Genomic DNA, 19867 nt, shown 5'->3' with positions numbered 1-19867 from the left:
GGGAGATTCCAAGAGCTGGGTGATCAACATACTTGAGCTAGGTTTTGAAGTAGGGGATAAGTCTGTAGAAGTGAAAAGGAAACATCATTCTAGGTAGGAATGCTTGACATATAGTTAAATGCTCAATTTTGATTTTTTATTGAACGGTTAAAGAAATGGAATGATAGAAGACCATATATGGTTGGGGAGAACCAAGAGACTAATTGGACTACAGGGATCTCACTGAAAATCTGTACACTTTATTTTTATTTTTTCTAATTTTATTGAAGTGTATTTGATTTACAATGTTGTGTTAATTTCTGCTGTACAGCAAAGTGACTCAGTTATGTATATATATATTCTTTTTCATATTCTTTTCCATTATGGTTTATCACAGGGTATTGAATATAGTTCCCTGTGCTATACAGTAGGACCTTGTTGTTTATCCATTCTATATATAATAGCTTACATCTGCTCACCCTAATCTCCCAATCCATCCCTCCCCCCAACCCCCTCCCCCTTGGCAACCACACCTCTGTCTGTTCTCTATATCTGAGTCCATTTCGTAGATATGTTCATCTATACACTTAAAATGTGGGAATTGTATGTTATGTGAATTATATCTTAATAAAGCTGTTTAAAAAGTTGTCTCTAGAGGTGTGAGCCACAAAAATTATCAAGTCCATGAAGTCAAAGAGATGTTGAGCATATTCCTATCTTGGTGGGTTTTCACTTACTAATTATGTAATGTTGCCTTGAGTTTGTTGTTGGGGACACCGAGAATTAAGAATTGGTCCTTCTTGGGAGGAACTCATAGTTAACTAGGTGACAGAGGCATGCTCACTAATTTACTAATTTATGATATACCCAGAAATGCTTTGGGAATTTACATCCTGAAGGTAGTTGGAGATGTACTTGAGAACCCTGTTTCTGATTGAGAAGGAGGAATGCAAAGTTGAATACTATACGACTATAGAATACAGATGCTGGATAATGCTGGCAACTACATTCTAAATTCTTTTGCAAAAGCACAAAATAATGGGGTAAATTAATCTTAAAGTTTAGGTAATTATATCTTTTAGTTTAAAATTGAGGTTAAGATATAACATAAAATTCTATCTAGTCGCAAAGCTACCTGGTTATTGTAAGAAAAGATGCTTATTACCTTTGGTGTGTGGTTGGTATATTGATTCAATGGATGGTGAAGATACTGTTATGGTTAAGAGATTATTATGACATCATTATGGTATGGTTAAGATATTATTATGCTATTGGGCTTGTAAGGCATTTTCCCCAAGTCTTCCCATCTTGATTGCTCTTTTTCTGTCACCATCGTTTACATGCATACTGCTCTGGTGCACCAGCAAGTTCTTTAGGCTCGGTTTTAAAAATATGTCTTACTTCTATCCACATTTCATCTCCACCTCTACCTTGTACAGGCCCCCATCATCGTTCACCTGCAGTAGCCTCCTAACTGATCTCCCTGCTTTTACTTTTGTCACCCATTCATAGTTATTATTATTTAAAAACACAAATGAGTTTATTATTTTAGGATGAGTCAATGTCATTATTATTATTTTAAAAAACAAATGAATTTTAATTTCTTTAAAACACAAATGAGTTTATGTCATTTCTTAGGACTTAAGTGGCTTCCGGCGTCACCTGGCTAGAAGCCCAAACCCTTTCTGGTCTTGCCCTTGCCTGCCTCTCGGGCTCATCTCCTTTTACCCCGTATTTGGTCGTTGGGCTTAGATTATCCCAGCCCACCCCAGCTGACATTGCCCCACTTCCCCAATGCCAGCCACCACCACATTGCCTTAGTCTGTTTTTCTCATAGCACTTATCTCTGAAGTTTTCTTGGTTGTTTATTTACCTGTTTATGATAAATAGGTCTTGCTCTGTTGTCTTATTACAGTTTGTCTAACGTTAAGAACAGTGTGTGTCAAATGGCACAGGATCAATAAATATTTGTTGAATGAATGAATGAACTGAAAATTGAGTGTACTGTGAATGATCTGGTTCCTTAACATTGGAGAATGGAAATAAGTCAAAGAATAGATAGTATTTTATTTGAATAGATAGTAAGTTTTACCCTTCATAAGCATGTATAATGGAATATGTTACTTTGTCATGAAATAATTTAGAGCATATTTGCTATGAAGTACTTGATACCAGAAGAAGCTTCTGAATACCATATTGGCTTTTGTTAAAATCAAGTGATCGAATTTTTAAAACAATAGACTAATTAGAGTAGCTTGTTCTTGCTGGACTCACTGTAATAAAACCCATATAACAATGATGTGTGTGCAAAGATATTCACTGAAGCATTGTGTAGCAGCAAAAATGTAGTCATCACCATATGCTGATATGGAAAGAGTATCAAAATATATTAAGTAAAAAATGCCTGTAGTAAAACAGGGTATATAATATGATTCATTTTGGTAAATAAATGAATTATATATATATATATGATTTTATAGAAAAGCATAAAACAGTAATTTACTTTTGGGTGGAAGGACTGGGGTAGTGAGGAGGGAGGTTCCTATTTTTCCTATTTGATACTTTTCTGCATTGTTTGCATTTTCTAACTATAAGATTTTTTTTTTTAAGTGTCAATAGGGGTTATTTGGATTTTGCTTTTCTTTTTGTATTAGTAAGTGTCATGTCTTTAAAACACTCATGTTTTTAAAAGTGCACTCAGAAACCATCAGAATATTCAAGAGAATTTAATCAGAATAAGAAATGCCAGATGAAAAAACAAAACAAAACAAAAGACAAACTGATTTCAACCAAAAGCTCTAAATCCATTGTCACTGAATAATCCAGTCACTTATTCTTACTCATAATATTAAAATCAATACTTTTCTCTCATGCCTGTGATTCATTTCTCATGAGTTTACCATTCTCTTTCCAAACACGTTAGCAGAGTTTTAAGTCAAAGTTATAATGTCTTTAAAGATTGTTGTCTTCTTCATAGAGTGGGAATTTCCAACAAAAAATATTACAATGATTTTTTTCTTCACTATAATTGAAAATATTTTGCTCCTGTTTAAATGAAATGAGATTTAAAATGTTGATTTGTTTTATATGAAAAGACTCTTAATAAAAAAAAAAATTTAAAATATACTCCACTACATTTAAAATAGTGTTTGATTCACACACAAATTTTCAGAAAAAACATTTACTGAATTTTTTACTCAAAAAGTAAATGAACGTTCAAGTCAAAATAATCCTAGTATTGAGATCTTGAATTCAGATTTATCATTTCAAACTGATAAGAGACTAATTAAATGGCATGATTTTTACTTTAAAAATTTCCATCCTACCAGAGCCAGGAAGTGAAAATTAATTCTTAATTTAGAAGTGCTGTTTCTTTTCCAAAACTTAACAAAACAACATTCCAGTAATGCTGAGTCTCTGTAAAATATTATTGTAAAATATACTTCATGGATAATACATTTACTATAGTATTTTCATGAATTCTGATATTTTAAAAAGCAGCTTTATCGAGGTATTATTGACACACAATAAACTTAATATGTTTAAAGTGTAGAATTTGATAAGTTTGGACATATATATAAACACCTACAAAGCCATCACCACATTCAAGATAATAAACATATCCATCATTTACAGAAATTTCCTCTTGCCCCTTGGTATGGTTGTTCTGTATAACTAGAGATGCTTTTTCTTCATGCATTCAGTGCAATTTATTGAGTGCTCACCACGTTCTAGATACAGAGCTGAGTATTTGAGATTGAATGATCAGCTAAACCAGTAGGTTCTGGACCAATAAAAAATTGTGATAAAATAATTGTGTAAGTAAATAAATATAAAATCACAACTGTATATCATATTCTAATGGAAAGATAGTCTACACCTGTATATATTGATTGTACTTCAAAGTATTTCTGGGCTTTCACACTTATATCTGGAACTCTTCAAAAATGTATATATGTACCTTTATAATATATCTGAAAATAGACATTAACATTTTATTTCTACTGGATGTTATGGCATTTATCTTGAAAATGGTGTCATGTTTCTTATATGAAAAGGATAACCAGTGAAGACAAGGAATTTTATTATAATTTATTTCTTTGATGTTTACCAGAAAGTCAATATTGGAAATGAAAAAACTCCTAAGAAAATTTCACTTCTTTTTCTTGCCGTGTCATATTAGGTGTTATTTCAAAGGAGGAGAGGTGATAATAATTAGGTAAAAATATTGAAAGAGAGGAATGTTTATTAAAAATTGAATTAGCGGTAAATGACATAAATATGATTATGAAATACAATTTTGTAGTTCCATCACTTTTAATTTGGAAAGAATACCAGACTTAAACAAAATGGTTTCCTGATGAATTGAAATAAGCCATAGCTATCAAATGTGAAATATTTGCCGATTGCTTTTGGGCCTCTTGGATGATATATCCTTTGCTCAGGTTCATAACTCACTGCAGTGTTTAGCAGATATATTGGAAAATCACAGTGTTGTTGTTTTTTTCCCTCTGACCCCAGAAATTCTCAGAAACAACATTTGCTGGAAAGAGGAATCATTTATCACTGTAGATTCTTTCCAACTTCGAGCTCTGAGGAAATCTACCAAATGGAGAAAGAGAATCAATACTTAACTCAGGATTACATTTTAGTATTCACTCTAAAGAAAGAAGCCAGGGGGAAAACACTCTAAAGAAAAGGCCTAAAGAGGGTAAACCAGCTATAGATTCAGGGCTTGTGGAAGCTGGACATTCCGGAGGCAAGAGTGAAATGAGCTAGTGCCAAGGACGGGAGCAGAGGCTTGGACCTCTTGGATAGGTCTGCTTGCTGGATCTAGGCCTGAAATGTCAGCTCCTCTTCCCTGCCTGTGTTCTCTTGTCTGTTTTTCATTTAGTCTAACCTCTTAAAAGCTGACCTTTGCCTGTTAAATTGGAACCTCTTTCCTCCTGTTCCTGAATCCATGCTATTCTGATTCCAGCTTGCCTCCCAGGCTTTCAGCAGCCATATAGCCTCTAACTGAAGTGGCTGCAATCTGTTGCCTGCATAGCCCCTCAAGGTTTCCAGTGCCCCTTGGTTTGATCCTGTGCCTAGTGTTGGCCCCCATTGGCTTCTTCTGACTTCCTCTTTTGTGTGTGTGTGTGTATGTGTTAATTTCTGTTGTACAGCAAAGTGATTCACATACATATATATATTTTTTAATATTCTTTTCCATTATGGTTTATCACAGGATATTGAATATAGTTCTCTGTGCTATACAGTAGGACCTTGTTGTTTATCCATTGTATATATAATAGCTTACATCTGCTCACCCCAACCTCCCACTCCATCCCTCCCCCAAACCCCTCCCCCTTGGCAACCGCTAATCTGTTCTCTGTGTCCATGAGTCTCCTGACTTGCTCTTGATCTAAAATGACAGTGAAGGAGGAAAAGGGAGACCTGTAGGTTGAGAAATACTGAGAAGATTTGAGTAAGTACATGGGAACCAAATTATGGAGGACCATGCAAATCAGCAGAGGTGTTAGAATGAATGCACAAGGTGAAAGGGAGTTAGAGTAGGCCCTAGGTAACACAGGATAAAATTGTGTTTTAGAAAGATTTTTGTGGTGGTAACAATACGGAGCATGAATTACAGTAGAAGTAAAGAGATCAAGATGGAGATGTCAAAGATCTGTTCAATTAACAGAGGAAATGATGATTTTTTAAAAATTACGCTTGAATGTAACATGAGGCATTTTTCATAATACTTATGGGACTACGGAGAGTAAAGGACAATAGTCTGTTTATCTGAAAAGAAAAGATAATCTCTGTGTAGTTACAGATATAAGTATAGAGATAGATATGATTATGATTGAACTTTTTAGATGTTGGGTCAAGTTTTTATTGAACCAGAAATTCTGACATTCAGGGAGGGGAGATTACCTTCATTACTTTCTTTGAAAGGTTCTAAGTGTATTTGAGCATATGCTTAATTAACAGAAGTGTTTTGTTTATCTTTTAATGTTACTGTAGCTTTCAGTAGTCTGAAAAAAATGTATGATTAATCTAAAAACCTCATTGGTATCAATCCTGACTTAATGAAAAGAACTGGAATCAGAAGACCTGGTTTGCATCTCAGTTCTGGTTCTTTCTAGTGGTTGGATTTTGAGAATATCATTAAAAAACCTTTTGGAACCTCAGATTGGCTAGTGGGTTAACATGCAGGCTTTACAATCAAACAGCTAGATTCATATACAGGTTCTACCACTTACCAGTAGTATGACTTTGGCCAAGTTACCTAACTTCTCTGTGCCTCAGTTTCTTCATATGTAAACGGGGACTAATTATAATACCTATTTTATCAGAATATTGTGAGAAGTACATAAGATAATTTATTATAATGTACTGTACAAATTTTAGCTATTATCATCTGGTGCATCCAACCTGTTTTTATACTCTGAGTGACGTAAAATTAAATGATTTTAGATACTAGAGGTATTTCCCTCAATATTGCCTTTCTTTGTATAGTCAAATAACATAAGTTTTACTTAATCTATCATTTGTATGACAGATGGCAGGAATGTTGAATATGTAATTTTAATGCAGGATTCTGTTTATTGGTTTCAAGAGACTTGCTGCGAGAATGCTGATTAGTAATATTTATTAAAATGTTAAAACAAATATGTCTTCTTATGTCATTTAGAATAAGATTCAACTGTATATGATAGAAAACCCAAAATAATGGTGATCTATATGAAGTGGGAGTTTATTTCTCTGTCATATAAAAGAAGTCTGAAGATAGACTCCACACTGGCATCAAAGAATCAGGGTCTTCCCTTTCTGCTCTGCATGCTAACAAATGGCTTCCATCCTCAAGGTTACCTCATGGTCCTAGCTGTCTTCTTGTGTGCCAACTATAACATCCGCATTGGAAGATGGGAAAAGGAATAAAGATAAAAAGAGATCCCAGCAGGCTTAGATAGATCTCTTTAAGCATCCATTCCTGAAGTCTCCAAAGAAATTATTCTTAAATCTTATTAGCCAGAACTTAGTCTTATGGCCACACCTAGCTGAAAGGGAGACTAGTAAATTTAGTTTCTTATTCATCCGGCAGTGTACCTAGATAAAATTTGAGGTTCTGGTACCAATGAGGAAGGAGAGGATGCCTTTGAGGGTAGGCAGCCAGCATTCTCTGGCTTCCTCATAAATCTCAGAAATCATTCTCAAGGTTGCATTATTAAAATCCTGGAGTTCTTCATGGACCTAATAATGAAACTATGTTTTGTTCAAATTGTGTTTTTAAATATTTATAAGAAAAAAGGAAAAGTTTGCTTTATTTTAGAAACAGTCTTGAAGTAGGTTTTAAATTTTTTTTTTTTTTTTCGGTACACGGGCCTCTCACTGTTGTGGCCTCTCCCATTGCAGAGCACAGGCTCCGGACACGCAGGCTTAGCGGCCACAGCTCACGGGCCCAGCTGCTCCGTGGCACGTGGGATCTTCCCGGACCAGGGCACGAACCCGTGTCCCCTGCATTGGCAGGCGGATTCTCAACCACTGCGTCACCAGGGAAGCCCAGTAGGTTTTAAATTGATGGAGTTTAGCAAAGAATTTATTAAATGCTAATTGAATATGATATTGAATTGAGTATAGTAGAAAATACAGGGATAAATTGTTGATAAGTTATTAGTTATTAAGGTGACTTACTGTTTTAAAGACAAATAAAATTTATACACCAACAAGTTGGACAACCTAGAAGAAATGGATAAATTCCTAGAAACATACAACTTACTAAGACTGAATCATGATGAAATAGAAAATCTGAACAGACAGATTACTAGCAAGGAGATTGAATCAGTAATCAAAAACCTCTCAACCAACAAAAGTCCAGGACCAAACAGCTTCATGGTAAGTTCTACCAAACATTCAATGAAGAATTGTTACTAATTCTTCTCAAACTCTTCCAAAAAATAGAAGAGGGGGAACTCTTCCACACACATTTTATGAGGCCAAATTTACCCTGATACCAAAACCAGACAAGGATGCCACAAAAAAGAAAATAATAGGCCAATATCCTTGATGAACATAGATGCAGAAATCCTCAACAAAATATTAGCACACAGAATTCAACAATACATTAAAAGGATCATACATCATGATCAAATGGGATTTATTCCATTCATTTAAATGGTTCAGCATCTGCAAATCAATCAGTGTGATACACTATATTAACAAAATGAAGGATAAAAGTCATATGATCATCTCATAGGTGCAGAAAAAACATTTGACAGAATTTAACATCCATTTATGATAAAAACTTTCAACAAACTGGGTATAGAGGGAACATACTTCAACATAATAAAGACCATATATGACAATCCCACAGCTAACGTCATACTCAACAGTGAAAAGCTGAAACCTTTTCCCTTAAGATCTGGAACAAGACAATGCTGTCCACTCTTACCACTTTTATTCAAGATAGTATTGAAAGTCTTAGACAGAACAATTAGACAAGAAAAAGAAATAAAAGGCATCCAAATTGAAAGGAAGAAGTAAAACTGTCAACATTTGCAGGTGACATGATATTATATATAGGAAACCATGGAGACTCCATCAAAAAGTGTTAGAACTAATGCATTCAATAGAGTTGTGGGACACAAAATAAATACACAAAAATCGATTGCATTTCTTTACACTAATAACAATGTATTAGGAGGAGAAATTAAGAAAATAATTCCATTTACAGTTGCACCAAAGAGAGTAAAATACCTAGGAATAAATTTCACCAAGGAGGTGAATACTGTGTATTGAAAACTACACGATATTAATGAAAGAAATTGAAGAAGACACAAATAAATGGAAAGACATTGCATGCTCATGAATCAGAAGAATTAATATTGTTAAATTGTCCATACTACCCAAAGTAAAATATGGATTCAATGCAGTCTCTATCAAAATTCCAATTGCATTTTTCACAGAAATAGAACAAATGATCCTAACAATTGTATGGGACCACAAAAGAACCTGCATAGCCAAAGCAATCTTGAGAAAGAAGAGCAAAGCTAGAGGCATCGCATTCCCTGATTTCAAACTAAACCATAGTAATTAAAACAGTATGGTGCTGGCATAAAAACAGACACGTAGATCAATAGAACAGGATAGAGAATCCAGAAATAAACCCACACATATATGGTCAATTAATTTATGACAAATGAGCCAAGAATATACAATGGGGAAAGGACAGTGTCTTCAATAAATGATGTTGGGAAAATTGGATAGCCACTTGCGAAAGAATGAAACCAAATTACTATCTTACATCATAGACAAAAATTAACTCAAGATGAATTAAAGATTTGAGTGTAAGACCTGAAACCATTAAACTCGTAGAAGAAAACATAGGCAGTAAGCTCCTTGACATAGGTCTTGGTGCTGATTTTTTTTAATCTGACACCAAAAGCAAAAGAAATAAAAGCAAAAATAAACAAGTAAGACTATATCAAACTAAAAAGCTTCTGCACAGCAAAGGAAACCATCAACAAAATGAAAAGGCCACCTATTGAATGGGAGAAAATAATTGCAAATCATATATCTGATAAGGGGCTGACATCCAAAATATAAAAAGAATTCATACAACTCAATAGCAAGAAAACAAACAACCCAGTTAAAAATAGGCAGAGAATCTGAATAGACATTTTTTCAAAAAAATACAACAGGTACATGAAAAGATGCTCAACATCATTAATCATCAGGGAAATGCAAGTCAAAACCACAATGAGATAATGACCTCACAGCTGTTAGAATGGCTATTGTAAAAAAGACAAGAAATAAGTTTTGCGAAGATGTGGAGAAAGGGGAACCCTCATACACTGTTGGTGAGAATGTAAATTGGTGCAACCACTATGGGAAACAGTATGGAGCTTCCTCAAAAAATTAAAAATAGAACTGCCATATGATCCAGCAATTCTGCTTCTGGGTATTTATCTGAAGAAAACAAAAACACTAATTTGAAGATATATATGCACTCCTATGGTCTTTGTAACATTATTAGCAATAGCTAAGATATGGAAACAATCTAAGTGTCCATCAGTGGATGAATGCATAAAGAAATTGCATATATATATAGAGAGAGACATAATGGAATATTATTTAGCCATAAAATTAATGAAATCTTGCCATGTGTGACAGTACAAATGGACTTCCAGGGCATTATGCTAAGTGAAATAAGTCAGATAGAGAAAGACAAATATCATTTGATCTCTCTTATATGTGGAATCTAAAAATAAGCAAAAGAACAAAAAATAAAAACACAATAAGCTCATAGATAGATCAGATTGGTGGCTGCAAGAGACAAGGGTTGTTGGGGGGTGGGGAAAATGGGTGAACTTTTTTTTTCCATTTAAACAAATTTAATAAAAATTTAAAAAGAAAAACAGAATCTTAGGGGTGAAAACAAGACAAAAGCAATGGATGAAATAAACACATAGAAAGGTCTCCTTTTTCCATTTTGTCTCTGTTTAAAATCAGAAAAGGGAAATATTAAAGAATTAGAGGTCTCTGAAGAGAAATGGTACTTAATAGCGTTATGGAAGCATCAGTCTTTGAGTTGTGTACAGACTGCACTGTAAGGGAAGCGTGGCATACCATATTACGAAGCTGCTGTGGCCATCTTTTTGATGTTAGTTTTCCATGTTCTTGAGGACGGCTTTTGGATCCCAAAAAGGTTATCCAAAGCAAACTTTATTTTTTAAATTTAATATTAAATGTATTAAATTTATGTATTAAAAACACAGTTCTTTCTTAAGCTTTGAAATTCAACTTAATCATTTTATTCTACTTAAAAATGTAGCAAATTTTAAGAATTTAAGGAGGTGTTAATGTTTGATTCTTTTCATAAATGAAAACTCCCTTAAATATTTTAAACAATGCTTATTAAGTCGGTACATTTTGTTTTCTTTTTAAGTCCTTTACTCACCTGAAAGAGCCTTCCAAGTACTTAAGTAACCATTAAAATAGGATAAATTTCACTTATAAAAATAAGTCTTAGACTTTCTTAAATTTTCTAATACTGGTGGATCTCAACATAATTTCTTTGACTAAATCAATTATTCAGTCCTGTCAATTTAGTTTGGAATCACAAGGATGAAATATTTTTGTAATAGGTAAAATTCTCTTAAATACATTGATTATTTCTAAACTTTACTAAAAAATATTAGTACCATAAGTTTGATTTACTTAACCATATGAATACATCATTCTCCAGGTTTAAAGCTAATAATTCTCTTGAAAACAATTATGTCATCCACACAATTTTAGGGTTAGCATTCCAAGCACTTTTGGAGATTACACTCTCAATTGGCTGAGGTTGAATATTAACCAGAGATGTCATTTAGGACATCTGAGCTCTAGAACTACAGATACCCTTGAAATTTTTCTAGCATCTGTGTCTGTCAACAGGACTCATCTTCTAGATTCAAGTAATCCATTACCTAATACTTCTCTCCATGTACAGAAGTCCATATTTGGTCCACTTGATTCATTACAACTAATCCATTACTGTGTTATTCTATTTTACATTCTCTTCATATTTTTTCCTGTCTGTTAACATTAATGTGTACAGTTCTTTTAACGACATTGGATTGGATTTTGTTTATATTCCAAGGCTTTTTCTAATTGGTTACTTTTAGTTTTAAGGTCTAGGTACCCTGAATGATGATGGTGAATTGAATAGAAACAAACAAATGGAGAAATGGAGAGTTGTCCTGAAGGGAGCATAGAGAGTAGATGTTAGGGTTGGTGATGGATTCTTAGAAAAGGAAACACTGAGTAAAGACCTCAGAGATAAGGTGGAGCCCTCAATCCCATCACACCCCCATCTCTTCAGTCCCCAGAACACAGCTGTCAAAACTACGTGAAAAGTACTTTGTTGAGGGTTTTGGAGTTACTGAAAGGGATTATATAAAATGGAAAATAAGAGGATGTTTCTTTTTAAATTTATGGCACTTAAGAAAGACTTTTATGCTAAGTAATTGACCTAATGCCTTTCTTAGGAAAGACATTGAGGCAATTTGTTCCATAGACCTTACAGAGTCCTTCCCTTCTGTTATGTGGGAAGCTTAGTTCCTGAAGGAGATCAAAGTCACTAAACTTAAAAAAATACCATTATCACACCTATAAATTAATATTAATTTCTTAATATTATTACACATCTAGCAAAAGCTGAAAGTTCTTTAACTTTTAGGAATTCTTTGCAGATAAGTTGAATGGAAGATTAGGGGAAATGTTCTCATTATAGAAAAACTCTCGCTGTTAGAACAAATGAACAGTCATAGTGAAAGGAAACATTTTGCTCAACATATAAGAAATCTTCTTGCTTCTAGTATTTCTTTGTAGATTAGATAGTGGAAAAATTTATAGAGTAAACCATAGGTATTTCTTTTTCAATGTCTGTTTCCATAACAGACATTTAGGGAATGTGTATGTTGGCAATGAGATACCACTTTCAGCAAGAGAGAACAGGAGGAGTAGCACACTTATTGAAATTTACATTCAGCCAAAAACCTGGTCCAATGCATGTTTCACCCTAAATATTAAGGGGAAAAGCTCATCTCACATTCTCTCAATTTCATTGCAGTTTGTTTTCTGGCATTGGGAACGAAATAGGGAGTTTTGCTTTTGTTTCTGTTTTTTTCTTATCACAATGCGGTAAGACTCGGAACAACTGAAAACTGAGAATGTTGAAACAGTGAGTGAATTATTTGGATTAGTCACCTTGAAGAAGCCTAAAGAATTTGGCAGGCATTCAAAAGCCAGAGATTGAAAGAGTTAAGCGTAAAATTGACCTGTCTTGCAGCTTTCTGTCCAAAGGACTGCCTCCTTCTATTGCAGCTTTGGAGTCTGAATTCTCTTGTTTAGAACACTGAGAAGTTTTGAAAGCCCTGACATATATCCATAATACTCTATCAAGCAAGGTCGAGGATATTGCTTCCTTCCACGCACACACAGATATCCAGGCAGCTTGCTCAGGCATACAGAGAGCAACTCAGAGCAAAGCAGCCTGTTCCCCTTGAGCTCTGTTCTCTTATTTCCTCGGAGTACATTCAACTGTCTGAGCATCTGACTCAGACATAGCGGAGATACTGTTGCTGCCAGAGGGTAATAGTTTGTTCTGTTTTCCTGGAATGCCCTTGCACTGAGAACATTAGAGGCTGGGGAACTCAATGAATTTTCCCGCTAAGTGCATTTCTCACTAGCTCTTCGTGCCTCTTATTTCTTCCTACCATTTTAGAGGGAACAGCCATCCCACTTTTTAGGCCACTACCTTGTCTGTGGCATCGGTTGAGTGCATTTAATGCGTACAGAAGATGTGCTTACAGAGCAGGTAGCAGAAATAAGAATAGGAAGTTTCATTTTTCCGATCCCTTGGAGAACAAGATATTTCATGTAAGTGTATTTTTCTAGACAGCTGAAACTTCTGCCCTAAACATCAAAATTTGTTTTTAACTTAGGGAAGTGGTATAGCATAGTGGTTAAGCACACAGACTCTAAGATTCTGAGACAGATTGTCTGTATTTAAATGCTGACTCTGGGCTTCCCTGGTGGCGCAGTGGTTGAGAATCCACCTGCCGATGCAGGAGACACGGGTTGGTGCCCTGGTCCGGGAAGATCCCACATGCCGTGGAGCGGGTGGGCCCGTGAGCCATGGCCGCTGAGCCTGCGCGTCCGGAGCCTGTGCTTCGCAACGGGAGAAGCCACAACAGTGAGAGGCCCGCATATCACAAAAATGCTGACTCTGCCACTTTCTAGCTGTGTAACTTTGGGCACTGTACTTAACCCCTCTTGCCTCAGTTTCCTTATCTGTAAAGTGGGGATAATAATAGGTTCTATCTTATAGAGTTTTTGTGAGGATTAAAACAAGATTAAGCGAGTTAATGTATGTAAAGCCCTTAGAACAATGTCAAATATGTTAAAAATCATAGAAGAGTTGTTACTATTATTATTAATTCAACTATTCGTATACAAATGTTGCTACAAAATGGTACTCACTTATTGTTTGTTTTACAGAATATATTGAACATTGAGTATCTCAGTGCCTTTGCACACAGAGAAGTAGTATAGTCATGCCTTCAGACAGTGCTGTGAAGATGTTGATGATGAAATAATAGTTAATATTGTTTACTGAGTAGGTTTCATGAATGTTACTGGTAATTCCTACAATGAACCTCTAAGATGGGTATATTTGTAAATAGGTTTGGAGGATTTAAGTACTTGCTGAACTTCATGCATCTAGAAGCAGACGATTTGAGATGCAGACTCAGAGCTGGTGCTCTTGGTCACCTCACCACACCGACTATCGGCTTGGACTTCTTGTCCTCACACCAGTGTTTCTTAAACTTGGGTGTGTGTTAGAATCACCCTGACACTGGCTAGACTGCTGGCTTCCACCTCAGAGGCTGAGAATTGGTATATTAAGTTGCTAGGTGACGTTGATGCTGCTGGTCCAGAAATCAATCTCTAAATTGAGAACTGCTAGCCTACACTAAATGATGCCAGGCTATTTTCAATACCATTCTTTAAAAAACTGTCTTTTTACCATCAGTTGCCCCTTGAAGCTATCAGTGTGTTCTTTTGCTTTCAAATTCTGTCACACACACATTCAGCTGTTTTAAAATCCTCTGTGACTCACATCTTACAGTATTGAATTTGTGGATTTTATGGGCAGCAGCTGCCCTTTGGAAGTTTCTTTCACTTGCTGCTCAGTTCCCTGGTGAATTTGGTTCTTTAACTCTGCTAGGAGCTTGACTTACTTCCTTGCACGTTGCTTCTTTTTTTTTTTTTTTTTTTTTTTTTGCGGTATGCGGGCCTCTCACTGTTGTGGCCTCTCCCGTTGCGGAGCACAGGCTCCTGACGCACAGGCTCAGCGGCCATGGCTCACGGGCTTAGTTGCTCCGCGGCATGTGGGATCTTCCCGGACCAGGGCACGAACCCGTGTCTCCTGCATCGGCAGGCGGATTCTCAACCACTGCGCCACCAGGGAAGCCCGCACGTTGCTTCTTTATGCTTGTTTTGTGTGTGTGTGTGTGTGGTACGCGGGCCTCTCACTGTTGTGGCCTCTCCCATTGTGGAGCACAGGCTCTGGATGCACAGGCTCAGCGGCCATGGCTCGCGGGCCCAGCTGCTCCACGGCATGTGGGATCTTCCCAGACTGGGGCACGAACCTGTGTCCCCTGCATTGGCAGGCGGATTCCCAACCACTGCGCCACCAGGGAAGCCCTTCTTTATGTTGTAATGTAGGAAGTTTTGAGTGACTAAGGTTAATGGATTTAGAATCTCCATCACATGCCACTTGCTCTCCTTTTCGATGTTGAGGGCTTCACAGCATCAGAGATTATTCTATAATAGAGCATAGCAAAATCTAACACACCCTGGCTTGGCTTTTTAGACTCCTTAACACAGGAATCTCATTCCAAGGATCTGGTGTTTTGCATCTATTTCTCCACATCTAGTCCTGTCTTTTATCAATATAGTTCTGAAATCCTGTTAGCCATGGAATCATCACAGAATTAGGTCTAGCAAGATTTTTTTTCTTGGTAAAACTTTTTTTTTTTCCTCTTACAATAACAGAATATGTAGACTCTTGATTCCTGAGCTGTTCCTCTATAGCTTAACAGTATAAGAGACAGAAAGCTCACAATTGTGGTTTCCTCCAATGTAATTCCTCACTCTATTAAAGCATAGATAACTTTGGGTGTACTTTTATGAGAAACCAGGTCATGAGGAGCTGTGTTGGCTCACTTGTTCCCTTGATCTCATATTTATCTTTTGCATTGCTTTTTTGGCTGTTCGTGGTAAATTGAAGTAAACATAACCTTAAACATAGCTCAAGTCATCGTTCTAGACCAAACTTTGTGGTCTGGCTAATTCATATTCCCTCCCGGTTTCCTATTATAAACCCATACTTTTATTTCTGTATTGCTCAATACTTTAAACATACATCCTTTCTGTATTATTGTATGTCATTCATCTTCTATCCCTACTCTGTACCTACCTCTGGACTTAATGTTGAAAGAGAAAAATAAAAATTTATTAGTTTAAACCCCTGTATTGGGGTTTCTATTACTTTTAACTGAATACATTCTTTAGCTGATCCTCTTATATTATCTGAATTCTGTAAAGTAGGACTATTCTAGGATTAGTTACTTTAGTGGCTCAACAAAGTCATCAGAAACTGCAATTCTTGCCCTCTTTCTATTTTTCCATTCCCTGCACTACAGTAGATTACTTAATGGTTGCTTGATGACTGCAACAGTGCCAGACGTCACATACACTCATATTAATGTCTATCTTGGGTCTCTCTCTGTCTCTCCCTTTTTTTTTGGCTGTGTTGGGTCTTTGCTGCTGTGCGTGGGCTTTCTCTAGTTGCAGCGAGCGGGAGCTACTCTTCATTATAGTGCATGGGCTTCTCATTGTGGTGGCTTCTTTTGTTGCAGAGCACGGGCTCTAGGTGTGCAGGCTTCAGCAGCTGCAGCACACAGGCTCAGTCATTGTGGCTGACGGGCTCTAGAGCGCAGGCTCAGTAATTGTGGTGCACAGGCTCAGTTGCTGCGCAGCATGTGGGATCTTCCTGGACCAGGGCTCAAACCCGTGTCCCCTGCATTGGCAGGCGGATTCTTAACCACTTTGCCACCAGGGAAGTCCCTTGGGTCTCTCTTTTTTTTTAATTTAAATTTTATTTATTATTTTATACTGCAGGTTCTTATTAGTCATCAATTTTATACACATCAGTGTATACATGTATACATGTATACATCAGTGTATACATGTCAATCCCAATCCCCCAATTCATCACACCACCACCACCACCCGCTTTCCCCCCTTGGTGTCCATATGTTTGTTCTCAGCATCTGTGTCTCAATTTCTGCCCTGCACACTTGTTCATCTGTACCATTTTTCTAGACTCCACATATATGCGTTAATATACGATATTTGTTTTTCTCTTTCTGACTTACTTCACTCTGTATGACAGTCTCTAGATCCATCCACGTCTCTACAAATGACCCAATTTCGTTCCTTTTTATGGCTGAGTAATATTCCATTGTATATATGTACCACATCTTCTTTATCCATTCGTCTGTTGAGGGGCATTTAAGTTGCTTTCATGACCTGGCTATTGTAAATAGTGCTGCAGTGAACACTGGGGTGCATGTGCCTTTTTGAATTGTGGTTTTCTCTGGGTATATGTCCAGTAGTGGGATTACAGGGTCATATAGTAATTCTATGTTTAGTTTTTTAAGGAACCTCCATACTGTTCTCCATAGTGGCTGTATCAATTTACATTCCCACCAACAGTGCAAGAGGGTTCCCTTTTCTCTACACCCTCTCCAGCATTTTTTGTTTGTAGACGTTCTGATGATGCCAATTCTAACTGGTGTGAGGTGATACCTCATTGTATTTTTGATTAGCATTTCTCTAATAATTAGTGATGAGCAGCTTTTCATGTGCTTCTTGGCCATCTGTATGTCTTCTTTGGAGAAATGTCTACTTAAGTCTTCTGCCCATTTTTGGATTGGGTTTTTTGTTTTTTTAATATTGAGCTGCATGAGCTGTTTATATATTTTGGAGATTAATCCTTTGTCCGTTGATTCGTTTCCAAATATTTTCTCCCATTCTGAGGGTTGTCTTTTCGTCTTGTTTGTAGTTTCCTTTGCTTTGTAAAACATTTTAAGTTTCATTAGGTCCCATTTGCTTATTTTTGTTTTCATTTCCATAACTCTAGGAGGTGGGTCAAAAAAGATCTTGCTGTGATTTATGTCAAAGAGTGTTCTTCCTATGTTTTCCTCTGAGAGTTTTATAGTGTCCAGTCTTATATTTAGGTCTCTAATCCACTTTGAGTTTATTTTTGTGTATGGTGTTAGGGAGTATTCTAATTTCATTCTTTTACATGTAGCTTTCCAGTTTTCCCAGCACCACTTATTGAAGAGACTGTCTTTTTTCCATCATATATCTTTGCCTCCTTTGTCATAGATTAGTTGACCATAGGTGCGTGGGTTTATCTCTGGGCTTTCTATCCTGTTCCATTGATCTATATCTCTGTTTTTGTGCCAGTACCATATTGTCTTGATTACCATAGCTTTGTAGTATAGCCTGAAGTCAGGGAGTCTGATTCCTCTAGCTCCGTTTTTTCCCCTCAAGACTGCTTTGGCTATTCGGGGTCTTTTGTGTCTCCATACAAATTTTAAGATTTTTTGTTCTAGTTCTGTAAAAAAAATGCCATTGGTAATTTGATAGGGATTGCATTGAATAGTCATATTCACAATATTGATTCTTCCAATCCAGGAACATGGTATATCTCTCCATCTGTTATCATCTTTAATTTCTTTCATCAGTGTCTTATAGTTTTCTACATACAGGTCTTTTGTCTCCCTAGGTAGGTTTATTCCTAGATATTTTATTCTTTTTGTTGCAGTGGCAACTGGGAGTGTTTCCTTAATTTCTCTTTCAGATTTTTCATCATTAGTGTATAGGAATGCAAGAGATTTTTGTGCATTAATTTTGTATCCTGCAGCTTTACCCAAATCATTGATTAGCTCTAGTAGTTTTCTGGTTGCATCTTTAGGATTCTCTATGTATAGTATCATGTCATCTACAAACAGTGACAATTTTACTTCTTCTTTTCCAATTTGTATTCCTTCTATTTCTTTTTGTTGTCTGATTGCCATGGCTAGGACTTCCAAAACAATGTTGAATAATAGTGGTGAGTGTGAACATCCTTATCTTGTTCCTGATCTTAGAGGAATGCTTTCAGTTTTTCACCATTGAGAATGATGTTTGATGTGGGTTTGTCATATATGGCCTTTATTATGTTGAGGTAGGTTCCCTCTATGCCCACTTTCTGGAGAGTTTTTATCATAAATAGGTGTTGAATTTTGTCAAAAGCTTTTTCTGCATCTATGGAGATGATCATATGGTTTTTCTTTTTCAGTTTTTTAATATGGTGAATCACACTGATTGATTTGTGTATACTGAAGAATCCTTGCATTCCTGGGATAAACCTCACTTGATCATGGTGTATGATCCTTTTAATGTCTTGTTGGATTCTGTTTGCTAGTATTTTGTTGAAGATTTTTGCATCAACAAATTTTTTTGTTGGTCTGTAATTTGTGCGTATTGGTCTGTAATTTTCTTTTTTTGTAGTATCTTTGTCTGGTTTTGGTATAAGGGTGATGGTGGCCTCATAGAATGAGTTTGGGAGTGTTGCTTCTTCTGCAATTTTTTGGAAGAGTTTGAGAAGGATGGGTGTTAGCTCTTCTCTAAATGTTTGATAGAATTCACCTGTGAAGCCATCTGGCCCTGGAGTTTTTGTTTGTTGGAAGATTTTTAATCACAGTTTCAATTTCATTACTTGTGATTGGTCTGTTTATATTTTCTATTTCTTCCTGGTTCAGTCTTGGAAGGTTATCCCTCTCTAAGATTTTGTCCATTTCTTCCAGGTTGTCCATTTTATTGGCATAGAGTTGCTTATAGTAGCTTCTTTGGATGCTTTGTATTTCTGCAGTGTCTGTTGTAACTTCTCCTTTTTCATTTCTAATTTTAATGATTTGAGTCCTTCCCTCTATTTCTTGATGTGTCTGGCTAATGGTTTATCAATTTGTTTATCTTCTCAAAGAACCAGCTTTTACTTTTATTGATCTTTACTATTGTTTTCTTTGTTTCTATTTCATTCATTTCTGCTCTGATCTTTATGATTTCTTTCCTTCTACTAACTTTGGGTTTTGTTTGTTCTTCTCTTTTAGGTGTAAAATTAGGTTTTTTATTTGAGATATTGTTTATTGAGGTAGGATTGTATTGCTGTAAACTTCCCTCTTAGAACTGCTTTTGCTGCATCCCATAGGTTTTGGATCATCGTGTTTTCATTGTC

At 36.1% G+C, this 19867-nt stretch overlaps 1 protein-coding gene across 5 annotated transcripts in view; it reads left to right on the top strand.

Annotated features, from left to right (window-relative positions):
- GRXCR1 (glutaredoxin and cysteine rich domain containing 1) overlaps positions 1 to 19867 on the top strand; it is a 347061-nt gene that overhangs the window by 3417 nt on the left and 323777 nt on the right. The window lies entirely within an intron of this gene.

Source organism: Kogia breviceps, chromosome 6 (assembly GCF_026419965.1).
Source record: "Kogia breviceps isolate mKogBre1 chromosome 6, mKogBre1 haplotype 1, whole genome shotgun sequence".
Classification (NCBI taxonomy): Eukaryota; Metazoa; Chordata; class Mammalia; order Artiodactyla; family Physeteridae; genus Kogia; species Kogia breviceps.
The sequence above is the reverse complement of the archived record's forward strand: the minus strand, read 5'-3'. Positions and strand labels throughout refer to the sequence as shown.